This window comes from Cavia porcellus, unplaced genomic scaffold (genome assembly GCF_034190915.1).
Source record: "Cavia porcellus strain 051 isolate PalLab524CR breed Dunkin Hartley unplaced genomic scaffold, mCavPor4.1 scaffold_33, whole genome shotgun sequence".
NCBI lineage: Eukaryota > Metazoa > Chordata > Mammalia > Rodentia > Caviidae > Cavia > Cavia porcellus.
In genome coordinates, this window is record NW_026947516.1 from 22,118,938 (window position 1) to 22,130,463 (window position 11,526).

Genomic DNA, 11,526 nt, shown 5'->3' on the forward strand with positions numbered 1-11,526 from the left:
TCATATTCTCCTGAATGCTCATTATTGTCTGTCTTTTCCTGGATGAAGTGGTATTTCTTTATAGTTTTGCTTTGCAGTTTCCTGATGATGAACAATTTTGAGCATCTCTTCATGTGTGTATTGGTCATTTATATACCTTTCTAGTAGCACTATTTATCTGGAAACTTTAACCGTTTAAAAATCACATTGCCTTTTATTATCTAATTGTACAAATTCTTTATTCTTGTTCCAAGCCCATTATCTGATACATAATTTACAACTTTGGGTTTTTTTAAGCTCTATTTTCAATATTTTCAATTTCTTGATTATATCCTACAAAGCACAAAAGTTTTCCATTTTGGTAAAGTCCAATTTATTCTACATTTTGTTGCTCATGGTTCTGATATCATATGTAAGAACTCACTGTCAAATCAAAGTTTATGAACATTCTGCCCTGTGTTTTCTTTTAATGGTTTGATTGTTACATTTAGATATTTATCAATTTTTGGTTAATTTTTATAAATGGTGCAAGGCAGAGAGTCAATCATTCTTTTGCAAGTACATATACAGTCATTTCAGGGCCACTTATTTAAAAGACTGTTTTTCCTCTATTAAATTGTCTTGGCATGCCAGTTGATCTCCTGATTCTTGATTATGCATTAGAGTTGTGGCAACTTATGAACATGCCCCTGAGAAGTGATTCCATAGGGTCCTGTTGAGAGTCGAGTCATCAAGCTGATGGGCAGGGAGTTCAAGGGTCAACATTTCCTGGAGGTATATACATGACCAATACGCACATGAAGAGATGCTCAACATTGTTCATCACTAGGAAACTGTAAAGCAAAACTACAACGTTTCCCAGTAGGCTGAAAATAGACCTGGGAGGGGTTAGGATACAGCTTTTGGGTGCTCTTCATTTATTGGTGACCTAAAGTAACTTACCATCTGGTTTACCTCCAGAGTTCCATAATATGGTTACTGCATTTAGCGAATTAATAAGTGACTAGTAATTTCCAGTGGTCATCATGGACTTCTCTTTTATGTCCCCACCCATGTATAATTAGTGACTAATTCAGCAGTTGACTCTCCATACTGAATATTTTCCAGCTCCAGTCTCCCTCTGTATCATCATAGCCTCTGTCTTAGTTCAGACATTTGTCATTCGCTTCTGAATTACTGTAACCCTTTTAGCAATCGTGCTATAAGAGTGTTCTTATAGCATTCTGCACCCTTCAATAAGAGTTTTCTTTTTATAACTCATATATTTAATGATAAAATTCTATAATAATATCTGTTATTTTGTCTAACACTTACTGGTTGCTAGGTTCTATGCTAGGAACATTGTGTATAATCATCACTACAACTCAGAGTGTTAGATATTATTATTCCCACTTAATAATAAGGAAACTAAACTTGAGAAAGGATCAATAAACTTGTTTAAGGACATAAAAGAGATGCCTAAAGATACGTAATCTGCAATCAGATTCAGTTATTCAAAAGAACTCCTCTATTTGGGACATTTTCCTAAAAAGAGAAAAAGGCCAATGAATTCAAAATTGTGATTTTGAGATTTTCTTTTGTTTTCTGTTGGCTTCTTTTGATGCTCTAGACTTGAACCCTGTACTCTGTTGAGTAACAGGCCAGCCAGGGAAATTGTGATCAAATGCTACCACACAACATGGACAGAGATTTTCTCTAGGTTTGGAATCTATAGAAGGATGGTCTTACCTCTTTAAACACAATCAGATACTCTCAAATAGTGATTTTAATAGTTAAGTTTAAAAGGCATGAAACTAAAGGAGTTCAGTGTTTTGGATAATTTTTTCTGAGTAAATTTTTATAGACCAGTTAGAATGATAATTCTCCTGATTAATCTCTTAAAGCTTAAAAACATAACAGCTTTTGTTTTACAAAAGCAAACTGTGATAGTCTAAATGACTCCAGGGATTGACTGTGGGTTTGCGAGGAGACACAATCAGATATGAAGATAACAGTGAAGCTACCAGCCTCTGGCCTCCCCTCTAGGAGAGGCAAAGAAGAATGTAAAGCCAGAATACTGGTGCCACTATTAGTTCTCAGTCAGCTTATCTTTGGCTCCAGACACCTCTAGAGCAGGAACTTGTTAAAATGCATAGTATTGGAATTCATCCTAGATTTTGATGAATTTTGTTTTTGAGGTATTGGGTCTAGGAATCTGGGCACTGTCAAGCTGCCCAGATAATTCTTCGCCCCATTGTAATTTGAGAACCATATCTCCAGAGATCCCCAAACCTTTCTTGGAGCAGTAAAACAGGGAGAAGAGGAAACTGATAGTAACTGAGCCCTCTTCTACCTCCATCCTCCACTACATGCCCAATATAGTTGTATCATGACAAAATAGGGGTTAGAACTTAAGTTGGTAGCACCAATTGGCACTGTTAACTGTGTAACTGAAATTTCAAAAACCTGTATAGACATTTTCCTCCACAAACTTATTTTCTGAATTATTTTTCCTTGAATGGAATGAATGTTTAATATTTTTAAAAGCCTTCAAAAGATGATGTTAAAGATTAAATGCGCATACTTTCTACATCTTGTAGTTGCAACAAATCTTCTTGAGCACTGAAAAGTAAAGGTGTCAATAAGCAGAATAATGTCCTATATAGCGTACACAGGGGCTAAAATGTAGGACTATGCTACCTGTGGGTACACAGTGTGAACAAAACATACAAAGTATCCTAGATTCCCCCATAACCCAGTGAACAGTGATTCTTCATGGAATAAGTTCAGGCTTTAGTTTTCATAGGGATGTGCAAGGCAGTGATAGTAATAGCTTTTGCAGAGTTGTTTGGCACATTCTCAAGCATAATCTATGGCATAAGGAATTTAAGTTTTGTTCTCATCTTCCAGGAGCAAGCCATGGTATATTGCCCTGTCTTTCACAAATAGAGTTGAAAAATGGAAGCAATATCAATTTTTTATAAGAAACAAAGAGGATTTTCCCACTGACCAGGATAAAGGGCATGCAGAGAGCAATAAGCAGCTATTTCCTAGGCACTTAAAAAGCTAAGAGAACTGCTAAAGCTTGAACTCATAACCTAGGAGCCAATAGAGGTGACTCAAGGCAGAAGAACACCAAAAGCAGAAAATGGTATGGAGTGCATTAGAGATAGTACAGCTGTAGAAAGAGGAAATATTTACAGGTTTGGGGTGTTGGGGACCTCGTTCCTTAAATGATCTGTAGAGTTTAATGTTTATGATATTATTTTCTGTTGATTAAATTTCTCTCTGTAACTTTGAACCGAGGAGGTATTTTTACTGGGTTGTATACCTATCTGCTTGAAGAAAATGAAGCATATGCTAGATATTCTCCTCCACAAAAATAACCCAGATATTTGGTGTCAGAGGATTGCTGAAGTTAAGAGTCACACTGGTAAGCAGTCTTAGTTCATGAGTTTTGAATTTCAATTGTTTTTTCAAAACACATGCAGGATTTCTAAAAGCAACTTGCCCCAGCCTTACTATTTAACCCAAGTTAATCTTTTGACTTTTGGGGATCTTAGCCATTCTCTTTATCTCTATGACAGACTTACTGGCTCATCTTGAAGAGATTCAGACTGGATGAATAATTGCCTTGAAAAAATCAGAAGCAGTGACTCATCATTCTAAAAATCCATACTGCTTGGCATTTACAGCTCTCCTACTCAGTGTCACAGAAGATGAAAAAAGAATTTGCTGTTTATGCCCTCTGAAGAACGAGTCCTTTTCTCACCTCTGGGAGACTAGAGGCATTATCAGTGGGGTAGGTAATTTCACATAGAAACTTCAATCCTTTCCAGGATGTCAGGAATGGGAAGAGCATAGCACTACAAGTTTGAGATTTTGAATAACAAGAATCCTGAATCCATGGCTTTGGATATGATGCTGGGCACATAGCTGCAGTTCTGGTGGTAGTGCCATGGTTCAGATCTAAATCTTTTTCCTTCTGCTCCTCACCATTGACCTGTCCTCAGACCTTGCCAGAAACCAGAGGGATTAACACATTTAAAAAGGCAATAGAATTATCTTTTAGCCTTTTGGCTAAAATCTGTTCTAAGTTTCTGTGAAAAGCAAGAAAATTTGTATATATATACAATATTTTACTTGTGGCTAACTAGAAATTTAAAAGAAGGCAAGAGAAACTGGGTGTGGTGATGCATGCCTATAAATCTCAACAACTCTGGAGGCTGAGTTAGGAGGATGGCAACTTGTCCATTTAACAAGAGCAAGTCTTAAAACAAACAAAAAAATTAAAAAGGGCTAGATTAACTTAGGTGCATATCCTGTATTCAATCACAAAAAAAAATCAAGAGAAAAGGCATAGAAGTTAGACTCAAGCTGTAATGACATTGCCCCACCTTAGAAGTTCACGAGAGCCTCTCCATACTTAGTTGTGGAGGAAAACCAGTATCAAACCAGCTAATAAGCAGGACATCAGAAGAGTTCTGACCAATGAATGTGGAAAGATAAACCACATCTGCTACTCCCAGGGCTGGTGCTTTCAAAACCTTCTATGTAAGAAATCTTTCTTGTTCTCTTTCTCTCTCTCTGTACCTCATCGTTCCCTGCCATCTGTTGACTGAAGTTGTGCTTGGAGTAGTCTTAGAAGCCACATGTTGAAGATTTTAATGTTTTCCTCGGTCTGAGGCCTTGAATTACAGTGAGCACAGAAGCCTCCAGCCCCAACTTCCTGTACCAAGTATACTTTTAATGATTGTGATATAATCCACTTTGTTAAGCCACCAAAATTATAGCATTTATCTATTATAACTAATACAGGATTCATATAAATATTATGGTCTGAATGTTTGTGTCCCTCAAAATTCATGTGTTGAAACCCAATCACTGGTTGCAATGGTTAGGAGGTGGGGTCCTAGAAAGGTGATTGATTATATCACTGGGCAGAACCCTCATCGATGAGACTAGTTCACTTATGAAAGAGACCCAGAAAGCTGCCTCCCTGCTTCCTCTGTGTGAAGACACAGCCAGATGATACCATCTATTATGGGAGACCAGAGGAGGATTGAGGTATCATTGACCTCTTGTGTGAGCACAAAAGAAAAGTTAATACAGCTGAGATCAAGTTGTTTTACCTGGGCATGTACTTTAGAGATAATGGAAGGCCGCTGAATATTGTCTTACTTTAATTGCTTGTGACCATGTCTGAGTGAATAAAAACAGGATGAGCCAAGCACTCAGGACTCCTCTGCCTAATGGAGGTGGGAGCCCTCTGGCTGCCCGCATGTGTCTACTTGGTCTTTATCCTTGTTCGCCCCTGACAAACTAGCAAGATTAAGTCCCTACAAGTGGCACCCAGGACTCGGGGAAAGACCAGAGTGGGCTGGTTCCCCACGAGTGGCATCTGGGCAGAGATCAGCAGCGTGGCCCAGCTCACTACAATCTATAAACCAGGAAGTGGGCCTCATCAGACATCAAATCTGCTGATGACTTGATTTTGCACTTTCTAGCCTCTGAAACTACTAAACTTAATGTATGTCTTTTAATAAGCTATCTAGTCTATGGTATTTTGTTATAGTAGTTTGCATGACAACCAGAAACATTTATGGCTATTAAAATTATTTTCCACATCTACTGAAAAATCTGTTTAGATGTTTCTTCCTAGTTTTCTACCATGATGACATGGGTTTAAAAACTTAAGACTCGAGAAGGAAGAGATTTCAGACATAAGGTCTTATACTTAACGTATGGGTAGAGTTTCTCTGAAAACAATCACATGTCAGAAAGAAAAAAAGATACAAAGCAACCTTATTTCTCCACATTAGAGAGCCACAGAAAGAATGGTGGTAACCTCTTAAGTTTTTTTAAAAAAAGACTATTCGCAACTGAAAAAACCTATATTTAGAATGTTTGAAAAGTGTATTTTTAAAAGAAGGTCAAAAAAATCTAACCTTCTTAGAAACATGATCCTCGCAAGTCCCCTCTGAACTGAAGCTGTTATTCAGTACTGAGGTTTTGCATGGATTTCCCAGAGACTTTTTGGTATATAGTGTGTATTTCTCCACTTCATGCCATCAATTAGAAGGTAGGTTCTGTTGTTCTGAGTTGTCAAATTCAGATTAATTTGCCTAACCTACTTTACAGAATCAGGATTCCAAAGCCAGCCTATAAGCAGGACATCAGAAGCTCCCTGAGCCATCTGCAGACTGTTTGGAACTTTTTGGCCATGTAGGTAGGTCTGTCTATCCTCATCAGCTTTGCTGTTTTCTTGGCCATTGTTTAATTTGATTTCTCTTTCCCTACTTTTTGCCTAGCATGCTTGAGTCAGTTATTTAATAGTATACTTATCTGGCATGATCCAAACCAGGGATTCCCTGGGTTCAAGCCCCAGAACTGCAAACAAACCAAACCAAACCAAACCAAACCAAACCAAACCAAAACACACCATTCAATTGTCAACCAGAGACTTGTTGTCAAAGCAAGAAAATAGGGTAGGTCAATGGGGTTATTTCCATGTGGTCCTGTTAGGACATGTGGTAGTAATGCCTGTTAAAATGTCTAGGGACAGGCAGTGGTGCCTCAGGCATATCTCAGTGTCTAGTCATTTAAAGAGATGCCTAAATCTCAATTTTCAGCAGTAAAATTTATCCAATAGCAATCATTAGCCTTTTACCAATGCTATTACACAGGACCAAAGCCAATAATTTGAGTTTCTGTGTTGTGACTTTTAGCACTTTACTATTACAGATAACACCAGTATATTTTCCGTATCTCCCTAGGATTACGGCTGTTTACTGTGGGCTTTTACAGTGAACATCTGTGATTCTCAGTCTGAGGACTTTTTCCCCTGCAACGGGATGTTCAGTCTGAAGTGCTGAAGAGTTAATGCCACCAGAAGGAGCCTTTGATCAACAACTACTGGGGAGTTGGTCCATAAGCATGCAAGCTTTTGCCAGTCTCAGGTCAATAAGTAATTTGGAGTTAAGTGCATAGTCTCCTCAACATCCCTAATAGAATTGAGCTCCAGTTGCTGTAGTGGTCACTGGCTTGATAACACCATTATTTGACTTTCTTCACTTTCCTCTCAATCTCCCCACTCTTGTACTGATGTTTACTGGGATCAAGTTCTAAATAAAGTATTTGCCCCCAACATTTTCATCTTAGCATCAGCCTGCTTATAAGAGTACTCTAACTGAGAAAACTGTTGCCTTGTCAACAACTGGAGCAGACATACTATTCCTAAAATGTTAGCAAAAGGAGGAGGAATCAATACAGAGGTCTGTATATTTCACAGAACAAACATTTTTGCAGCACCTTGTAGAGATATTTATTGTTCTAGACTTGTGCTGTCCGATATGGTAGCCAGCAGCCAGATGTGGCCATGGAGTATTTGAAACATGGCTAGAGCAATTTAAGAAATACATCTTTAATTTTAATTAATTTTGATGAATTTAAATATAAGTAGCCATATATGGTTGATGGAACAGTTCCATCATCGTGGAAAGTCCTACTGGATAGCACCGATGTGAAGTTAAAAGGCCAGATAGGAAATGTTTTGGGCAGTATTACTAACTCTCCGTTAATATAAGTATATAAGTATAAAAGTAGCCAAAGATAATGTGTAAATGAATGAGCATGACTGTGTCCCCTAAACATTTATTGGACACTTATTTGAATTTCATATAATTTTCACATGTCACAAAATATACTATTGTAATTTTTTCCAAATATTTGAAAATGTATAACTGAGGGACTGTACAAAAGCAGATGGCGGACCATTGTTTGCTGTCCCTTATTCTAGGACAATATCATTGCTAACTGTTACTGGTGTTAGATACACCAATAATACAACGCAGCTTGTGACAACAATAACCAAAGTATATCAAATGAACTGCTTATTGTAAACTAAATCAATCTGTGGCGCCAACATGATTTATTTGGAGTGCAGGTTACTTTCAACTAGTGTTGGCCAGGAGAAATTTTTCTGTGTTGTTTACAAGATTTCTTCCATGGTAGTTATCAGTGGTCACTGAAACTGTGCTTAAGAAAATTATTGGAGTCCAGTATGTTCCTATATTGCTACCTGGCGCATTTTGCACCTTACAATAGCATTCACTTCACTTAGAAGGAGGGGCTTTCTTTCACGTCTTGATTCCTGTTTGTTTGCCTTGGCTGCTACTTTTTTTCTCTACCTCTTCGCTTGTCACAAAGATCAATACTTCGTTGTGACACAGATTCTCTTAGTGCTTTCAAATGGCTCGCACCGTTCTCAGAATACAAGGCCATCAAAATAGCTAATTTAATCTTGAGACACCAGGAATTAAAGAAGTGTTGTGTACGCAACACAGACAATTCTTTTTAGATTTGTTTCAGAGCCAGCTCAAAGCAAAATGAAGAGGGAATGGGAGTGGAACTGGGAATGTTTCCAGCTGGACCATTCAGCATTACAGATCTCTACTGTAACTCAACATAGAATTGGCTACATCAAGCTAAAGGATCAAAAATGAGGTACCTGGCGGGGGTCAATAAAGCAGTAGGGGAGAGTCATTTCTGGAAAAGGAGCTATCTGCTCAGTCAGTTCTGAAGAGCTCCCAAAAGAAATGATGGGCACTGACATTTTGTGAGCTCTGCCAACAGAGCCCACAGACCCAGCTGGTGCCTCTGATGCTTGCTCTTGCAGCAGTCAAAGGTCTCGAGGCAGTGGAGATACGGGCGTTTTTGCTTCCTTTTTAAAAAATGATGCATAGTGTTTCAGAAAAAAATTATAAAAATAATATCCTTTTCAGCTGGGGTTTAAAATAACTACTGAAAGCTCTTAGTAATCAATAATATAGATCTCATTCTGGGGCCTACATTAAAGAGGGAGAAGCTATGTTAACTTTACAACTTCCTGTGGGAAGGAAAAGGAGAAATTCACCATGTGTGTCCTTATGCTGCTCAAACTGAATTCACGTACTACAATAGAATCTGTGCATAGCAGTTGCTCTTTACCCTTTATTGTGTTATCCTTTGACACTGTGCTTGCTTCTTTTTTTCCTATTCCTTTATTTTCCTATGCGTGCTCGCTTCTTTCGGTGGTGAGGGAACAGCCTCAGTGAGGTGGATTTGGCCGTCTCTCCATGCATGGATGGCAGAGTCAGACAGTGATCCAAGCCTTACACTTGATTCCTGAGCCAGCGTCTTGCATGCTTTTCAGTGCCAGGTGAAAGATTCTATTGAGGACAACAGTGCAGAATGGGCATAACTTGGGTGCAGGTGCTAGTGGAAAGGCCAAGTGAGTTTGTTTCTCAGCAAAATCCCCAAGGTATTACCTTTCCTTGAAATTTTAACCAAACCCAGATGCCTATAAATGAATTCTGCCAGGCAGTCATTTACTTCATAAACATACAAGCAACAATCCCTCTTGTCTGCAGATTAACCTACCCTTTCCTCCAGTCCCTTATAAACCCTGTTTGGCCTTGTCTCTGTCCACCAAATGATTTCTTTATATACAAGTAAACAATACGCACAAAATTATTAAAATCTCTGAATTATTCTTGTATTTGGCTAAGCTAAGTCAGGGCAACAGCATTGTACGTGTTCTAAACTAGGTAGTGATTATTTTTCCCCACTGAGTGCGTATTTCTTATTTTTGTAAAATAAAACTTGTCATTTTGAGATAATTGTAGTTTCACATGCAGCTATAAAAATAATAGAAAACTCCCTCATGCCCTTTACCTAGTTTCTCCATGATACCGTTTTCCAAACACTGTAGCACAGTTTTATTTATTTTCATAATAAAACATTGTTGCATTACTAAGGATAAGAAGGAAAAAAGAGACTGCTAGAAATGAATGTGAAATCATGAGAATTGGTCTGGTTATGAGTTTAAGGATAAGAGAGAGTTCAGATGATGACAGGAGTAAAGAGAGGCAAGAGAAGGGACTGAGTCCCCTGTCTCATACTCGCATACCCCTTGCTATACTCTGGCACTGGGTATTTTGCCCTTGCTTTGTACAAACAGCAGAGAACAGTGGAAAGCAGTTGACCTTCCATGTCCATGGGTTAGGCATCTGTGGATTCAGCTGGTTGTGGATTGAAAATATTTTTGAAAATTTCTGGAAAGTTCCATAAGAGCAAAATATGAATTTGTCATACACTGGGTTCTATGCTGAATTCACACATGTGAAATGATGTGTAGGCATTGTATTAGTTATTATTTAAGTAACTTAGAGATGATCGAAACTGGACAGGTGAAAGTATACAGTTATATAAATGCTACACTATTTTATATAGGAAACTTGAGGATCCACAGATTTTGATATAAATGGGAGTCTTCTGGAACCAATCCTCCATAGATACCAACGGGTGACTGTAGTTTATTTCATTCTTTTTTTTTTTTTCAGAAAAGAGAGACTTCCAGATTGGAGTCTTGTAAATACAGTCCCCATTGGAAAGAAATAGAAATGGGATACTTCCAATGACCTACCTTCAAGATCAATCTTTCTTGTCCTGCTCCCTTGACATTTCAGAATATGAGTGAGTTTATTGAACCACATTATGTGCAAATGACAGTGATACATAACAGATGGACTTTATACTACTGAGTTATTCACTATTTCCAGTTGTCTTTTAAATTATACCTAAAAGAGAACACACACACACACACACACACACACACACACACACACACAGAGGCCAGTTTCTGAAATTTTCTTTTTCATCATAAACTTCTTTTTATTATTATTATTTTCTCTTTCTTTATTAGTACGTGTTTGTGGTACATGATGATTACACTTGTGGGTAGTAGATACATGTACATAACACATTTTAATTCTTTTTTCCATCCCCTATCCTTCTCATTCCTCCCTGCTCCTTCCAACTCTTGATCTCTTTCCATTTGCAAAAGCTGTATTTCCATCCTTTCCTTCATTCCAGTTCTTCTAGCTCCCTCCCCATTTTGGAGACAAGGTCTTGCTATGTAGTTTAGGGTAGCTTTGAACTAACAATGTAGCCCACATATGCCTTGAACTCATGGAGATCCTCCTGCCTCTGCCTCCCAAGTGCTGGGATTACAGCACTATACCACAACACCTGGTTTCCATTTACTTTCTCTTCTTTCCTCTCTTCCTTCATCTTTTATTACCCTTTCCATTTGAGAAAGGTTTCCATGCTTCTTATTATCTATCCTTTAAGAACAAACAAGGCCAATGTGCCATTTTTGAGGAGACAAATGCTTGTGTGTTTCATTTGTTCATCTTTAGTCCTAAAGCAAGAAAAAATTTTTAAAAGATCTTAATGAACAACTTTTTACTTTTACTAAACTCTTACATCAGTCTCATGTTTTTGAGGCATGTAAAGATCCTCTCTGGGTGTATAAATATTCCCTCTCACAGGAGTGTACACTAGAGAGCCGCTCAAGAATCTTTATTCTGATCTATTTTTGTGGATGTCTTCTATATATTTTACTCTAATTTTAATGTGACAATTCTTCTTTGGTTTCAAACAGGATATACTTGTTCTTCCTAGAACCGAGGGACACCAAAATAAATTTGACTTAAATAGTTCTACCTTAAAAAATGCATCAAGATA